The sequence below is a fragment of the Oncorhynchus nerka genome, linkage group LG28 (genome assembly GCF_034236695.1).
Source record: "Oncorhynchus nerka isolate Pitt River linkage group LG28, Oner_Uvic_2.0, whole genome shotgun sequence".
Taxonomy (NCBI): Eukaryota; Metazoa; Chordata; class Actinopteri; order Salmoniformes; family Salmonidae; genus Oncorhynchus; species Oncorhynchus nerka.
The window spans coordinates 61,887,744-61,904,126 of record NC_088423.1 but is presented as its reverse complement, the minus strand read 5'-3'; the positions used below and the strand labels follow the sequence as shown (position 1 = coordinate 61,904,126).

General features: G+C 41.7%; 1 pseudogene; it reads right to left on the bottom strand.

The window, feature by feature from the left end:
* LOC115113487 (activating molecule in BECN1-regulated autophagy protein 1-like) overlaps positions 1 to 13,160 on the bottom strand; it is a 172,359-nt pseudogene extending 159,199 nt beyond the window's left edge.
* Between the last annotated feature and the right edge of the window lie 3,223 nt (positions 13,161 to 16,383).

Below are 16,383 nucleotides of genomic sequence, written 5' to 3'. Positions count from 1 at the left end.
TCAGAGGTTAATGATTCTCTGTAGAAAGACAGATGGCTTTGGAATGTGTTGGGTGGACGGGAGGTCGTCACAGGATTGCTATAGGGGAAGAGGACGGACATCTGTGGATTAGTCGAAGGAGGGGTTGAGGTCAGGTCAGATCCCCTGAAGGGAGAAATTATGGTTAATTATCCTATTATCCTCTTCCTTTCAAACCATAAAAGGTCAGGATTGGAGAGGAGGCGTGCCTAAAGTGGAGTATACAGTCGTGGCCAAAAGTTTTGAGAATGACACAAACATTAATTTCCACAAAGTTTGCTGCTTCAGTGTCTTTAGATATTTTTGTCAGATGTTACTATGGAATACTGAAGTATAATTACAAGCATTTCATAAGTGTCAAAGGCTTTTCTTGACAATTACAATTACAGGAAGTTGCAGTGTTGACCCTTCTTTTTCCAAGACCTCTGCAATACGCCCTGGCATGCTATCAATTAACTTCTGGGCCTCATCCTGACTGATGGCAGCCCATTCTTGCATAATCAATGCTTGGAGTTTGTCAGAATTTGTGGGTTTTTGTTTGTCCACCTGCCTCTTGAGGATTGACCACAAGTTCTCAATGGGATTAAGGTCTGGGGAGTTTCCTGACCATGGAACCAAAATATCAATGTTTTGTTCCCAGAGCCACTTAGTTATCACTTTTGCCTTATGGCAAGGTGCTCCAAAATGCTGGAAAAGGCATTGTTCCTCACCAAACTGTTCCTGAATGGTTGGGAGAATTTGCTCTCTGAATTTGCTCTCTGAGAATTTGCTTTCTTGGGTGCCCTAAAGCCTTCTTCACAACAATTGAACCGCTCTCCTTGAAGTTCTTGATGATCCGATAAATGGTTGATTTAGGTGCAATCTTACTGGCAGCAATATCCTTGCCTGTAAATCTCTTTTTGTGCAAAGCAATGATGACAGCACGTGTTTCCTTGCAGGTAACCATGTTTGACAGAGGAAGAACAATGATTCCAAGCACCACCCTCCTTTTGAAGCTTCCAGTCTGTTATTTGAACTCAATCAGCATGACAGAATGATCTCCAGCCTTGTCCTCATCAACACTCACACTTGTGTTAACAAGAGAATCACTGACATGATGTCAGCTGGTCCTTTTGTGGCAGGGCTAAAATGCAGTGGAAATGTTTTTTGGGGGATTCAGTTCATTTGCATGGCAAAGAGGGACTTTGTAATTAATTGCAATTCATCTGATCACTGTTCATAACATTCTGGAGTATATGCAAATTGCAATCATACAAACTGAAGCAGCAGGCTTTGTGAAAATTAATATTTGTGTAATTCTCAAAACTTTTGGCCACGACTGTATATACTGGTAGTGGTGGAAACATGTCTTTGTCTCAATACAGCTATGTCGACCCTTTGGGAAGAATTAAACGTGGTTAAGCTTCTCTAGTGTCCGTGAGTCATTTACTCTGAAAAATTAGAACCAAACAGATGGCGCTGCAAGCAGAGTTCACCACGATTTGTAGTCAAACCATAGAGTCCAGATCAATGTAGCAGAGCTGTCAACAAACAAGGTAGGCAAGTTCCTATACCCGTTTCCACTCATTTTGACATCTTGGGGAGATGAAAATCGTAGGCTGAACATTATAGGATATGGACCGGGAGAGTTTAATTCAGTAGGCCCATTGTGTAACAACAGGTCGTAGCTTTATGGTAGATGGTAAGTCCCGGAAGGTCAACTCGTACAGGCTGGTACCTGTAGGGTAAGTCCTAGGGGGTAAATCCCTAGTAGTGTGAGTGTGTGTGTGAAAAAGAGGTTTGTTTTATGCCCTGTTGGGGTGGTGAACCATGGCAGATTATGTGGAAATAGGAAGACAAGTGTGAATAATTTTGGATGATCAACAATAGGGATATTGTAGGCAATATGGGAAAAAGCAATTAAGTCATCCGTATTCTCCAGTAATACATTCACAGACGCTATAGTATCATTCTAATACAGGGTATTAAGTGCCGTGACCAATTAATTATTATCCGGTGGAAGTGTGTAGCGCTACCTTGGAAGTGTGTAGCGCTACCTTGGAAGTGTGTAGCGCTACCTTGGAAAACAGTTAATAGAAGGTGTATTATAGACAGGAGTGAAAAAATCCAAAACACACTGAACACCGTCAGGAGAGGTTAGGGAATAATAACTATTGATAAGCGAACAAACGGATCCGATTCTCCCTGTAATGTGGAGCTAGACGATTTCAATAAAGCCATGGAGGCGCTGAAAGAAGAGCACCAGCATTCTACCAATTTGGCTCGAATATGGGAAGAATTTGGGCAACATTTCCCTGCTGACAGAGAATTCAAATCAAATAAAGACTTCAGGGAGGCAATTATGACTTGGCACAATGACATAAAACCAGAATCAAAAGCTCAATATATCAGCGTGTTGATGTCAGCATTCTATCAACAGAAAATGCACCACGATAAACCTGGAATGAGTACAAGTACGCTGCCACAGAAAGACTGGGAACGGGTGTTGACAAAATTTGCACTTCTGCTTTAATGGCAGATTTGAACACTGTGATCAAAACGGTAATTGCAGGGGCAGTGGATTTAATTCAAGAGGATATTTTGAGAGTGGAATATGACTCCGCTCACGTCGCGGATGTGCGAGGGGTTAACAGGGCCATAGGGAAAATCACTAAATATAGTTTCAGTGGCCAAGGTAAGACAAAGAAATGTCGCAAAAAAAACAAAGCGTACAGAGAAAGCTCCCTGTTTTAGACGTGGGACTATCGGACATTGGAAGAATGAGTGTAATGTGATACTCGAACATGCTGCATTCAAAGGAAATGCCGTTATACAAGCATTTGCATCTTTTTCAAAAGAGCAACAATAAATCGTCTTGAGATTAGTAGGAGAGGAAATGTCACATATTGGTGAATAGCCTCGGTTCGATCGATAAGTGGTTCATAGAGATTACAGTTTCTATGTGAAGGAAGACGTATGAGATCACGTCTGACTTAACTACACTGCTCAAAAAAATAAAGGGAACACTTAAACAACACAATGTAACTCCAGGTCAATCACACTTCTGTGAAATCAAACTGTCCACTTAGGAAGTAACACTGATTGACAATACATTTCACATGCTATTGTGCAAATGGAATAGACAACAGGTGGAAATTATAGGCAATTAGCAAGACACCCCCAATAAAGGAGTGGTTCTGCAGGTGGTGACCACAGACTTCTCAGTTCCTATGCTTCCTGGCTGATGTTTTGGTCACTTTTGAATGCTGGCGGTGCTTTCACTCTAGTGGTAGCATGAGACGGAGTCTACAACCCACACAAGTGGCTCAGGTAGTGCAGCTCATTCAGGATGGCACATCAATGCGAGCTGTGGCAAGAAGGTTTGCTGTGTCTGTCAGCATAGTGTCCAGAGCATGGAGGCGCTGCCAGGAGACAGGCCAGTACATCAGGAGACATGGAAGAGGCCTTAGGAGGGCAACAACTCAGCTGCAGGACCGCTACCTCCGCCTTTGTGCAAGGAGGAGCAGGAGGAGCACTGCCAGAGCCCTGCAAAATGACCTCCAGCAGGCCAACAGACTCCATGAGGGTAGTATGAGGGCCCGACGTCCACAGGTGGCGGTTGTGCTTACAGCCCAACACCGTGCAGGACGTTTGGCATTTGCCAGAGAACACCAAGATTGGCAAATTCGCCACTGGCACCCTGTGCTCTTCACAAAGTAAGTACTAAGGACTCTCATTCTAAATTTGTTTTGGATAATTTATAAAATGTTTTAGTTATGATTTGGGCACAGCGAGAGAGAGTTGCTACAGAACAGTGAGAGGTGGGGGCGCTGATAAAATGTATTTTGCCGAGGGAGTCTCCAGAAACCTTACCTCTAAGTGTCCTCCTACAGGGAGGTTGTTTGTTAGAGAAATCACTGGATGATAGGCTTGGGACAACCATGAAAGTTTTTTTGTTCTCTTTTGTTTTACCATGTAATCAGAATTTTTAAGTTAAATCGCATCAATGTGTGGTGCAAAGTTATTAAACATGTACTTCTTTTTCTCTTTCCTTTTCAAGTTAATGTTTTTAGGTTTCGTGGAACATAAGAGTGATCATTGTTCCAGAGGAGAGACTGATGTACATTGACTAATTGATTTGAGAATGTTTTAGTATGTTTATAACTTTAGAAATGCATTAGGAGTAGTGACTAGTGTGTTATGGTAACCCATAACACACTAGTCACTACTCCTAATGTAATGATAGTGTATCATTCCCAGAGACTGTATATTGTTACAGGAGATAGCTCATAGGAGAGGGAGGACAGCTAACTGTACACAATATGGGGATTTAATTGTACAATACACATACCCAGATCATGGTGAGAGGAGAAGAGATAGTGGTGGCATTTCAGACACTATGGTAAACATTCAAGAAACCTGTGACTCAGAGTTTTGTTAGGTTGGACTCATTCATCTTTTTCCCCATTTCTAACATCCGGCGAACACTTGACAGATTAATTGAAGGTTATGGGCATGGGCCATGTTAGTAGAAGCACGGGTTAGCATTGTTGGGATATCAATTAATGAGGACTCGTGCCACATGGATTGGTAACTGGGAGACCGATGGGAATACAGAGGAGGCTGTTATTAAAATGTCAGAAATTAGTGCTCTTGAAATAAGACGAGAGTTCATGTTGTCAGGAAATGTGTTGCATTATGTATATCCTCAGGTGAAAGCAGAGATAAACAAGGGCACGGGCTGAATTCTGGAGATTGAGTGTACATCAAGATGCACCAGGCGGGGGTTTTGGGACAGTGTTGGTCTGGTCCACACACACACACTACTCCTTACAGCAGCTGCAGCGGTAAAGATCGTCATGTCTCTCCTTGGTGGGTGCATTGTTCTCACGTGAAGTGAGGTCAAGCTGCATAACGGGTGAGCTTGAAGACATGACAGGGGAAGTGGAGCGAAAGAGAGAGACTAGATTCCACTGTAAGACATACAGATGGGTTGGGTCTGGGAGCTACTTTAAACATCATAGTTGAGTTGGGGTTAGCTGCTTTATTGGTTAATGCATCATATGAAAGAGGTTAGATATTGGGGTAATTGTACTCTAAACAACATGTTGAAATCATTGATGTGAAAGCATATACAGTGCTGAGTTACCTTAAGAGGATGTAGGGGTGTGTCAATGGAGGAGATGGGGAACAAAGTGAAAATGATATGACTTGGGAACCCCTCTCGGAACCTGGGGCCGAAAGGGGAAGACTGGGCGAAAGCATGAGGAGGCTTTTTAGGGCTTTCATCTTTGTGGAACCCAGCAGAAAAGTATCCTGGAGGCATAGAGTCAGGTGAAGAGAAAGTGGGAATTGTCATGGTCTCAGACTTTGGTTTTCATGCATATATAATTATGCATAGCTTATCACATTGTTAACTTCTTGAGTGTAGGGGTTTTTGGCTAAAAAACGTACCCATTTGAAACTGCCCATTTCTCAGACCCAGAAACTAGAATATGCATATAATTGTCAGATTAGGGTAGAAAACACTCTAAAGTTTCCAAAACTGTCAAAATATTGTCTGTGAGTATAACAGAACTGATATTGCAGGAAAATCAAACCAGGAAGTGGCTTCTATTTTGAAAGCTCCATGTTCCATAGCCTGCCTTCACTCCATTTAAAGGGATATGAACCAGATTCCTTTTCCTATCGCTTCCTCAAGTTGTCAACAGTCTTCAGACATAGTTTCAGGCTTTTATTTTTAAAAATGAGCGAGAAAGATAACATCACGTCAGATAGCTGGGTGTTCGCATGAGTTTTGCTTGCGTAACAGATCTCTCCCTCTCCTATTGAAAAAGCGACAGTCCCGGTTGATATATTACCAATTATATATTTTAAAAACAACCTGAGGATTGATTATAAAATAAGTTTGACATGTTTCTGTGGACATTACGGATACTATTTGGAATGTTCGTCTGTGATGTTGTGGCCTGTGGATTTTGGATATAAAAATAATCTTTATGGAACAAAAGGAACATTTGTGTAACTGGGAGTCTCTTGAGTGAAAACATCCGAAGATCAAAGGTAAGTGATTTAATCTATTGCTTTTCTGACTTTCATGACCAATCTACTTGGCTGCTAGGTGTTTGTAATATTTTGTCTACTGAGAGAGATGTTCTTACATAAACGCTTGTCATGCTTTCGCCGAAAAGCTGTGTTGAAATCTGACACGCCAGGTGGATTAAGAACAAGCTACGCTGTGTTTTGCTATATTGCACTTGTGATTTCATGAAAATTAAATATGTTTAGTAATTTAATTTGAATTTGGCACGCTGCAATTCAGCGGGTGTTGATGAAAATGATCCCGCTAACGGGATGGGTGCGTCAAGAAGTTAATACTGTTATGTTTGGTGTCTTTTTTGTTGCTTTCCAAGCCTTATGCTGTCACTCTCTTAGGAACCAGAAGGAGAGAGTGGAGAAACAAAAAGTGCTCCAGCTGACATGGAACAAGACAGCAGATTCATCTAGAATGTCATTTTGTTGTGTGATGAGAGATGGAAATAAAATTGTGTATGGTGTGATAAGTCTCTGAGTTTGTAAACGTCACGGTGAATGTTTTGTTATCATTGTTTGTACATTTTTATTTATTTATTTTTTATTCATTAATTATTATCATTGTCCATTTAAAAGTAATTTCCAAGTTTATGTAAGTTGAACATTAGGAAGCTATTCTTCAATAGGAGGGACTGTTGGGGGGGGGGGGGGGGGGCGTTGTATCATTTGATTTACACAACATGCCTACCACTTTTAAGACGCAAAATATTATTTCTTGTGAAACAAACAAGGAATAACACAAAAAAACTGTAAACTTGAGCGTGCATAACTATTCACCCCCCCTCAATACTTTGTAGAGCCACCTTTTGCAGCAATTACAGCTGCAAGTCTCTTGGGGTATGTCTCTATAAGCTTGGCACATCTAGCCACTGGGATTTTTGCCCATTCTTGAGGAAAAACTGCTCCAGCTCCTTCAAGTTGGATGGGTTCCGCTGGTGTACAGCAATCTTAAGTCACACCACAGATTCTCAATTGGATTGAGGTCTGGGCCATTCCAAGACATTTAAATGTTTCCCCTTAAACCAACCGAGTGATGCTTTAGCAGTATGCTTAGGGTCATTGTCCTGCTGGAAGGTGAACCTCCATCCCAGGCTCAAATCTCTGGAAGACTGAAACAGGTTTCTCTTAAGAATTTCCCTGTATTTAGCGCAACCCATCATTCTTTCAATTGTTACTAGTTTTCCCAGTCCCTGCCGATGGAAAAACATCCCCACAGCATGATGCTGCCACCACCATGCTTCACTGGATGGTGTTCTCGGGGTGATGGGCTTCCACCAGACATAGCGTTTTCCTTGATGGACAAAAAGCTATGTTTTAGTCTCAACTAACCAAAGTACCTTCTATATGTTTGTGGAGTCTCCCACATGCCTTTTGGCGAACACCAAACATGTTTGCTTATTTTTTTCTTTAAGCAATGGCTTTTTTCTGGCCACTATTCCACAAAGCCCAGCTCTGTCGAGTGTACGGCTTAAAGTGGTCCTATGGACAGATACTCCAATCTCCGCTGTGGAGCTTTACAGCTCCTTCAGGGTTATCTTTGGTCTCTTTGTTGCCCCTCTGATTAGTGCCCTCCTTGCCTGGTCCGTGAGTTTTGGTGGGCGGCCCTCTCTTGGCAGGTTTGTTGTGGTGCCATATTCTTTCAATTTTTTAATAAAGGATTTAATGGTGCTCTGTGAGATGTTCAAAGTTTGATGTTTTTTTATAACCCAACTCTGATCTGTACTTCTCCACAACTTTGTCCCTGACCCGTTTGGAGATTTCCTTGGTCTTCATGGTGCCGCTTGCCTGGTGGTGCCCTTTGCTTAGTGGTGTTGCAGACTCTGGGGCCTTTCAGAACAGGTGTCTATATACTGAGATCATGCGACACTTAAATAAAGTCCACCTGTGCAATCTAACTAATTATGTGACTTCTGACGGTAATTTTGTCGCACCACCTATTTAGGGGCTTCATAGCAAAGGGGGTGAATATATATGCACGCATCACTTTTCCGTTTTATATTTTTTTAGAATTTTTTGAAACAAGTATTTATTTTTTTGGCTTCACCAATTGACTAATTTGTTTATGTCCATTACATGAAATCCAAATAAAAATCCATTTAAATTACAGGTTGTAATGCAACAAAATAGGAAAAACGCCAAGGGGGATGAATACTTTTGCAAGGCACTGTAGACATCATGCAAAACAACAAATCCCTGCAAGCTCCTGCAGATTATCTCTAGCTGAAACCTTTGCTAACAGGTATTATGATAACTTAAAACTTGCACAAGACAGTTCTCAGAATTGTCAATTTAAAGAAATGTTGCCAATTTATTCATTACAAGTTATTTAACCTGGTAGGCAAGTTAGTTAAGAACAAATTCTTATTTACAATGACGGAACACCAAAAGGTCTCCTGCGGGGACAGGGGCTGGGATTACATTTTCTTTTTAAACATAGTCTAAAACACACATCACGACAAGAGAACACTACATAAAAAGAGACCTAAGACAACAACATAGCAAGGCAGCAACACATGACACACAGCATAGTAGCAACACAACATGACAACAACATGGTAGCAGCACAAACATGGTACAAACATTATTGGGCACAGACAACAGCACAAAGGGCAAGAAGGTAGAGACAATACATCACGCAAAGCAGCCACAACTGTCAGTAAGAGTGTTCATGATTGAGTCTTTGAATGAAGAGATTGAGATAAAACTGTCCAGTTTGAATGTTTGTTGCAGCTCGTTCCAGTCGCTAGCTGCAGCGAACTGAAAAGAGGAGTGACCCATGGATGTGTGTGCTTTGGGGACCTTTAACAGAATGTGACTGGCAGAACGGATGTTGTATGTTGAGGATGAGGGCTGCAGTACATATCTCAGGGGGGAGTGAGGTCTAAGAGGGTTTTATAAATAAGCATCAACTAGAGAGAGACAACTCAAAGGCAAAATCCATTAATGCCAAGATAATGGAATTCATTGTGCTACTTGCTATAGGCGTCAAGACTGACATTTGGACCAGCGGTGTCAGCCCCATTAGCATGCTGAGTCTGATAGCACAGTAGGACAATGAGGATTTCGTACTGAGGAAAGCCGTATTGGATGCTCAAGAATGTGCTGGTTCTCATACCGCTCTTGCCATTTCAATGGCATTTGAGAACATGTTTGAAACATGAACACACTCCTAGTGCAATTCGAATAACTGACTCGATAAATAAGCTAATCAACTGCGTCTACAGCTGACGTTAAATCCTCTGTCATGGCATTGAAACGCCTGCTCAACAAAACTGCCGTACTCGAGACTGTGAACAAGCGATTCTGTGGTATTCTCTCTGAGCCTCTTTACTGTGTCGCCACCATGCCCGATGCTAGGTACAAGGACCACTACTTCGATGCAGACAAGAAACAGGGTTTACGTGAAATTTGACATACACAGCATGGAAACGGACACAGTGACAGTGCTCACAGAGTAAAAGCGGCCATAAACAGACAGAGCTGAAACTTCACTGCTTGACATGTATGATGAAATCCTTGTTGAGAATGAAACGGCTGAACAAATGAACAACGAAACTGCACAGCAAGTAAGTGATAGAAATAGGTTTTGATTATGCTTTGCTGGTAATGGGGACATAAGTAAATGACAACAAAATAACTTTTTGGTTGGTGTGGTGTGTGTAACCTTTATTTAACAATGCAAGTCAGTTAAGAACAAATTCTTATTTACAATGACGGCCTAACCCCGGCCAAACCCGGACGCTGGGCCAATTGTGCGCTGCCCTATGGGACTTCCAATCACGGCCGGATGTGATACAGCCTAGATTCGAACCAGGGACTGTAGTGACGCCTCTTGCACTGAGATGTAGTGCCTTAGACCACTGTGTCCATATGTGTGTGTGTGTAACTATTTAACTGTACTAGAATGTTTAAAAGGCAGCTAAAATGTCAAATATCAGTATCGTTTTTTTTGGCAAGGAAAATATTGGATATCGGTATGGCCAAAAATGTCGTATCGGTGCATCCCTAGCATCAATTAGTGGGTCTTGCGACAGGTATACAGAGATGACCAGTTTACAGATGAGTATAGAGTGCAGTGACGTGTCCTATAAGGATCAATGGCGGCAAATCTGATGGCCGAATAGTAAAGAACATCCAGCCGCTCGAGAGCTCCCTTACCTGCCGACCTATAAATTATGTCTCCGTAATCTAGCATGGCTAGGATGGTCATCTGAATCAGGGTTAGTTTGGTAGCTGGGGTGAACGAGGAGTAATTACAATAGAGGAAACCAAGTCTAGATTTAACATTTAGCTAACATTAGATAGCTAATCCAGAGATTCTTACCTTTGCCTCGTTTCGGCAGTTTAGACCAGATCGTCATGGCATTTGTGGTTCTGTATAATAGCCACATTAGCAGTTAATTAGCATTACATTTTGGGGGATAAATACAGGTGAATATATTGATAAGTCACTTTGTCCTAGAGAGGTTTACACGGTTATCAAAACGTCACGCCAGCGTACGCCTAAACGAAACACATCCCTTAGTTTAAGTGTTTCTAAAATCCCCTATAGGAAAAATGAAATGGTGAAAAAACTATTGGAACCATTTCCCTGTTTGACCTCTAGGTTTTACGGTATTATGACTCATACTGTGCTATGCTATAAAGGGCTTTCACAATTTAAAAGTAGTCAACCGGGTGGGGATCCATATGGGTTGAGAGGAATCAGCCAATGATCAGAGCATTGGCTTCTTCTTCAAATTGGGTTACCTGGTTTGTAAATGGCTTTAAGCTGTATCACTGCCATCTTGTGGCCACAATAAATTAATGACCAGATTTGGTTCAGTACTCTTGGCACTGCAGGTGGCGGTAAAACACAAAGAAAATTGACGACTTCAAAATGGAGATGGCGCTGCCAGTGCTCTTACAAATGCCATAATGGGACAGATAAAAAGGGAGAATCTCAATTGGTTTTGCTCAACTCTTAAAATCCTCTGTCCTGCTTTTGAAAAAGTTCAAAGATAATCGAGGAGCAGAGGCGAGGAAACAAATGAGCTTCTATGAAATGAGACTCCGCTCCATAAGGCAAATGACATTTACAGGGGTGGAATCCCAAAATAAATGTGTTAAGTGATAAAACATATCACTTTATATAGCTAGTTGTGGAAGACATTTTATAGATGAAATAAGTGCTGTATTCTTATTAAATGTGTGCATGCTTTTCTCCTTCGAGAAAACAGCTGATTCAAAGTGGGTGTGGCGGATTTTAAAACACTTCAGCGCTAGCCACTGAGTGGAATACTCTTGTGCATCAAGGAAGTGAGCATATGTCCTCCGTTCACCTACTAATTAACTGACACTGTCCTCAACCACTTCGGTTTCCAGGTCAGAGAGGAGAAGACGGAGTCATCATCTAATTAAGTCTATGTTTGCACATGTCGTCCCTGGCGTTCCTTTGCATAAGAAGATGACAGCCACTCACATGCAGGTCCCAGATGCGAACCTCTCCATCCAGACATCCCGAAGCCACCAAACCAGGGATGGTAGGGTGAAAGGTCAGACACCAAGGAGTGCGGCGATGGCCAACCAGAGAGTGAACACACTTCCCTGTCTTAACCACTGTGACATAAATGTTGTGGTTGACATGTGTGGAGGCCATTAAGGTCCTATATGAAAGGAAAACGTTAACAGTTACCATACAATCTTCCAGTCTTGGTGTCTTTCTACCTCCTCCAAACATTTTTTTATAGGATGTCATTCTGACCTGTCCGGGCTAAAAGCCAACAGGAAGGTAGAACGAGGGCTGTCCGGCAACTCCACTTTCTGTGGAAAATAAAATAAAAAGAGCACATAAAAAGTCACCACTCATCTCAGTTAGACTTGATACATTGCACGATTTCTATCCATTCCTCAGGAAGGATGCTCCTTACCTGACTCTGCCATTTCATCCTCCGGGTCTTCTCCTCAACAAGCTGCTGCAGGAGGCGCTGGGAGCCAAGGCTGCGGGCACCACGCTCCCGGGCAGATAAGATCCGCACTGAATTCTTTGGGTAGACAGTCATCTCAAAGATCAGACCTTCCTCCTTCACACTGGTGTTTGTTGGTCTCAGTCACCAAAGGGTCTTCGCAAAGGCCATATGAAAGTGTGTGTGGCCAGCTTGTAGTCTAAAGGGGCATCTAGCTTGTAGTCTACACCTTTACCTTACCATAGCATGATGAAATCCAACTATTGATGACAGAACCATGTTTGTAGCTAACTAGCTAAAATGGGTTTTTAATTATTAGTTACCTAATCACTGCAGTTTGTCATTTGTTAACAGCCATGAGGAGCTGATGACAATGTTGCCATTGGTGACATTAATCATTTAAATCTGTTCGTTTTACAGAATTACAACATAACGTTAATGACCAAACAACTGGTGGTGTGGGTTCTGGCAGTTAAACTGAAACACAGAGAAACAACGAAAACAGGCTGTCATGAAAGTTAAAAATCGAGTTAAACTACCCGTCTCCTAGCTCCAGATTGTAAAACCAGATAATGTGATTTAACCCAACAAATGTGGTTCATTATACTGGTGGAGGACAAAGATAGTATCGCCAATAGCAAGTTAAAGTTGTCCGTTGAAAACTCTCTTGACGACGTTTTGTACAGCCAGGCCTGTAACTACCAGTAATATTTGGTTAAATCACATTATATTGGTGTTACAATCTGTAGCTATCCGTCTCCCAATAAACTAACAAGCCAGCGTTTGTCCAACTCAAGCGTTGACAACAAACCCAAACAAGGCATTTGGCCAAACTAGCTAACGTTAGCGATATACTCGACCACGTCCCTACCTTTGCCCCACTGCTACGGTTGGATGTTCTTGACTAGTTACATATATTAGACTTTTACCAGCGTCTGAAACGGTCTCGTATATTTATGTTTCATTTTCTCCGATGTTTTCATATTGTGTTGGCAGACTGTGGTTAGCAAACTAGCAGTGTAGCTAGGTTAGCTATTGGTCTATGTTCTCCAAAACATTAGCCAGCTGGCCAGATCAGACCTGGCTCAGCACATCAGGCATTACTAGCTGAACCGAGGTGGGCGTCAAACAGGGATCTTTTTTTGTTTTCAGTGTAATAAATAGCTAGCTTTCAAAAGGGTCACTTTTGCTTTAAAGTAAAATGATAAAAACACTATTCCTTGTGTTTCGATGTGTAGCATATGCAAAACTTTATAGTCTATTTGTTAATGTGTTTAAGGCTACTTTCCTAAAACTATTATTGTCTGCCTCACTATTCAGCTGTCACGAGATTTGAGCACTACATGTATCAGGGCATTGCATGCATAGGCCTATAGGCTTAGGTGTCTACTGAATGATATTAACATTTTAATAAAAATAAATATTGCCTATATAAAGGAAGAGAAGCTTAGGCCAGATAGAAATGTGCCGGTGGCATCCTCCAACACTGGCATGCATTTTTGAAATGTCAGATGGCTATATATTATATATTATATTATATTATAAAATATTTACCAAATAAACAAAAGTAGAAAATAATAAAAAGTAACACAATAACATAACAATAATGAAGCTATATACAGGGGGTACCGGTATCGAGTCAGTGTGCTGGGGTATAGTTTAGAGGTCATTTGTACATGTAGGTAGGGGTGAAGTGACTATGCATAGATAATAAACAGCAAGTAGCAGCAGTGTACAAAACAAATGGAGGGGTGTGGGTCAATGCAGGGGCACCGCCAGGGATTTTGGGCCCCACCACAACAGGCCACACCAACCCTGCGCAATTGCTGTAACCACACACCTCCAGAACCCAATCGACCGATTCAAAGCTTTAAATAACTCTACCTTTGCAGGCTTGCAACTCTCTTGTAGTCCAATATTTACTGTACGATATTTACTGACAGTGAGCTGTAAAAATATAACACTGTGCCGACATGCATGCAACATTCTGCATACAGTGGAATTCACTATTTGATGCAAGACTGATACCTTCTATAAGAAATGTGCTAAAGGCCATCTTTTACAGTCTAAATTTAATTTTAATGGTAAAACTCTTGAATGGAAAATTCTCTTAACATTAATGAATAACTTAAAATAAATATAACTTAAATATACATTAACCTCTTCAATTAAAATACATTAACAAGATGGAGTAGCAGTTGGACGTGTGTTTTGTCTTGTCTCGTGTAAATATAGTTTTTCCTACCTGAAGCCACTCACTGGACTCCTATGATCACTTGGCATGCCTCTCCCTAACGTCAATATGCCTTATCCATTACTGTTTTGGTTAGTAATTATTGATTTATTTCACTGTAGAGCCTCTAGCCCTGCTCAATACGCCTTAGTTAACACTTTAGTTCCACCTCCCACACGTGGTGACATCACCTGATTTAAATGATATTTCTAGAGACAATATCTCTTTCATTGTCACTCTATGCACAGGTTCACCCCCACTGTATTCACATCCTACTATACCTTTGTCTGTACATTATGCCTTGAATCTATTCTACCGTGCCCAGAAATCTGCTCCTTTTACTCTCTGTTCTGAACGTACTAGACAGCCAGTTCTTTTAGCCTTTAGCCGTACCCTTATCCTACTCCTCCTCTGTTCCTCTGGTGATGTGGAGGTTAATCCAGGCCCTGCAGTGCCTAGCTCCACTCCCATTCCCCAGGCACTCTCATTTGTTGACTTCTGTAACAGTAAAAGCCTTGGTTTCATGCATGTTAACATTAGAAGCCTCCTCCCTACGTTTGTTCTATTCACTGCCCTAGCACACTCTGCCAACTTGGATGTCATAGCCATGTCTGAATCCTGGCTTAGGAAGACCACCAAAAACCCTGAAATTTCCATCCCTAACTATAACATTTTCCGACAAGATAGAACTGCCAAAGGGGGCAGAGTTGCAATCTACTGTAGGGATAGCCTGCAGAGTTCTGTTCTTACTATCCAGGTCTGTGCCCAAACAATTCGAGCTTGCACTTTTAAAAATCCACCTCTCAAGAAACATTGCCGCTGGCTATAGACCACCTTCTGCCCCCAGCTGTGCCCTGGACACCATATGCGAATTGATTGCCACCCCATCTATCTTCAAAGCTCGTGCTGTTAGGAAAACCTAACAAATATATTACAATATGATCAGATAAATAAAGCAATCTAAATTGGGACATGCTTAACACCCGGCCATCCTACAATCTAAGCTTGATGCTCTCAATCTCACACAAATTATCAATGAACCCACCAGGTACAACCCCATGGTCCAGAACACCGGTAATCCTCATCGATATCATCCTAACCAACCTGCCATCCAAATACACCTCTGCTGTCTTCAACCAGGATCTCAGCGATCGCTGCCTCATTTCCTGCGTCCGTAATGGTTCTGCGCCATTTCACACAGAAACACCCCTCATCACTGTCAAACGCAAATCTCCCTAAAACACAGCGAGCAGCCTTTCTAATTGACCTCTGTCATCTCGGAATGACCATGACCTCATTCCGTCAGTAGAGGATGCCTGGTTATTCTTTAAAAAGTGCTTTCCTCCCCATCTTAAATAAGCACATTCAAAAAAAAATGAACCAGGAACATATATACAGTGGGGCAAAAAGTATTTAGTCAGCCACCAATTGTGCAAGTTCTTCCACTTCAAAAAGATTGTAACATCTAGGTACACTTCAAAAACTATGACAGACAAAATGAGGAAAAAAAATCCAGAAAATCACATTGTAAAATCTTTTTTTAATGAATTTATTTGCAAAATGGTGAAAATAAATATTTGGTCACCTACAAACAAGCAAGATTTCTTCTCTCACAGACCTGCAACTTCTTCTTTAAGAGGCTCCTCTGTTCTCCACTGCTATCTGTATTAATGGCACCCGTTTGAACTTGTTATCAGTATAAAAGACACCTGTCCACAACCTCAAACAGTCACACTCCAAACTCCAATATGGCCAAGACCAAAGAGCTGTCAAAGGACACTGACACCAGAAACAAAATTGTAGACCTGCCACCAGGCTGGGAAGACTGAATCTGCATAGGTAAGCAGCTTGGTTTGAAGAAATCAACTGTGGGAGCAATTACTAGGAAATGGAAGACATACAAGACCACTGATAATCTCCTCGATCTGGGGCTCACCCCTCATCACGCAAGATCTCACCCCGTGGGGTCAAAATGATCACAAGAACGGTGAGCAAAAATCCCAGAACCACACGGGGGACCTAGTGAATGACCTGCAGAGAGCTGGGACCAAAGTAACAAAGCGATCTACCATCAGTAACACAAAATGATCACCAGGGACTCAAATCCTGCAGTGC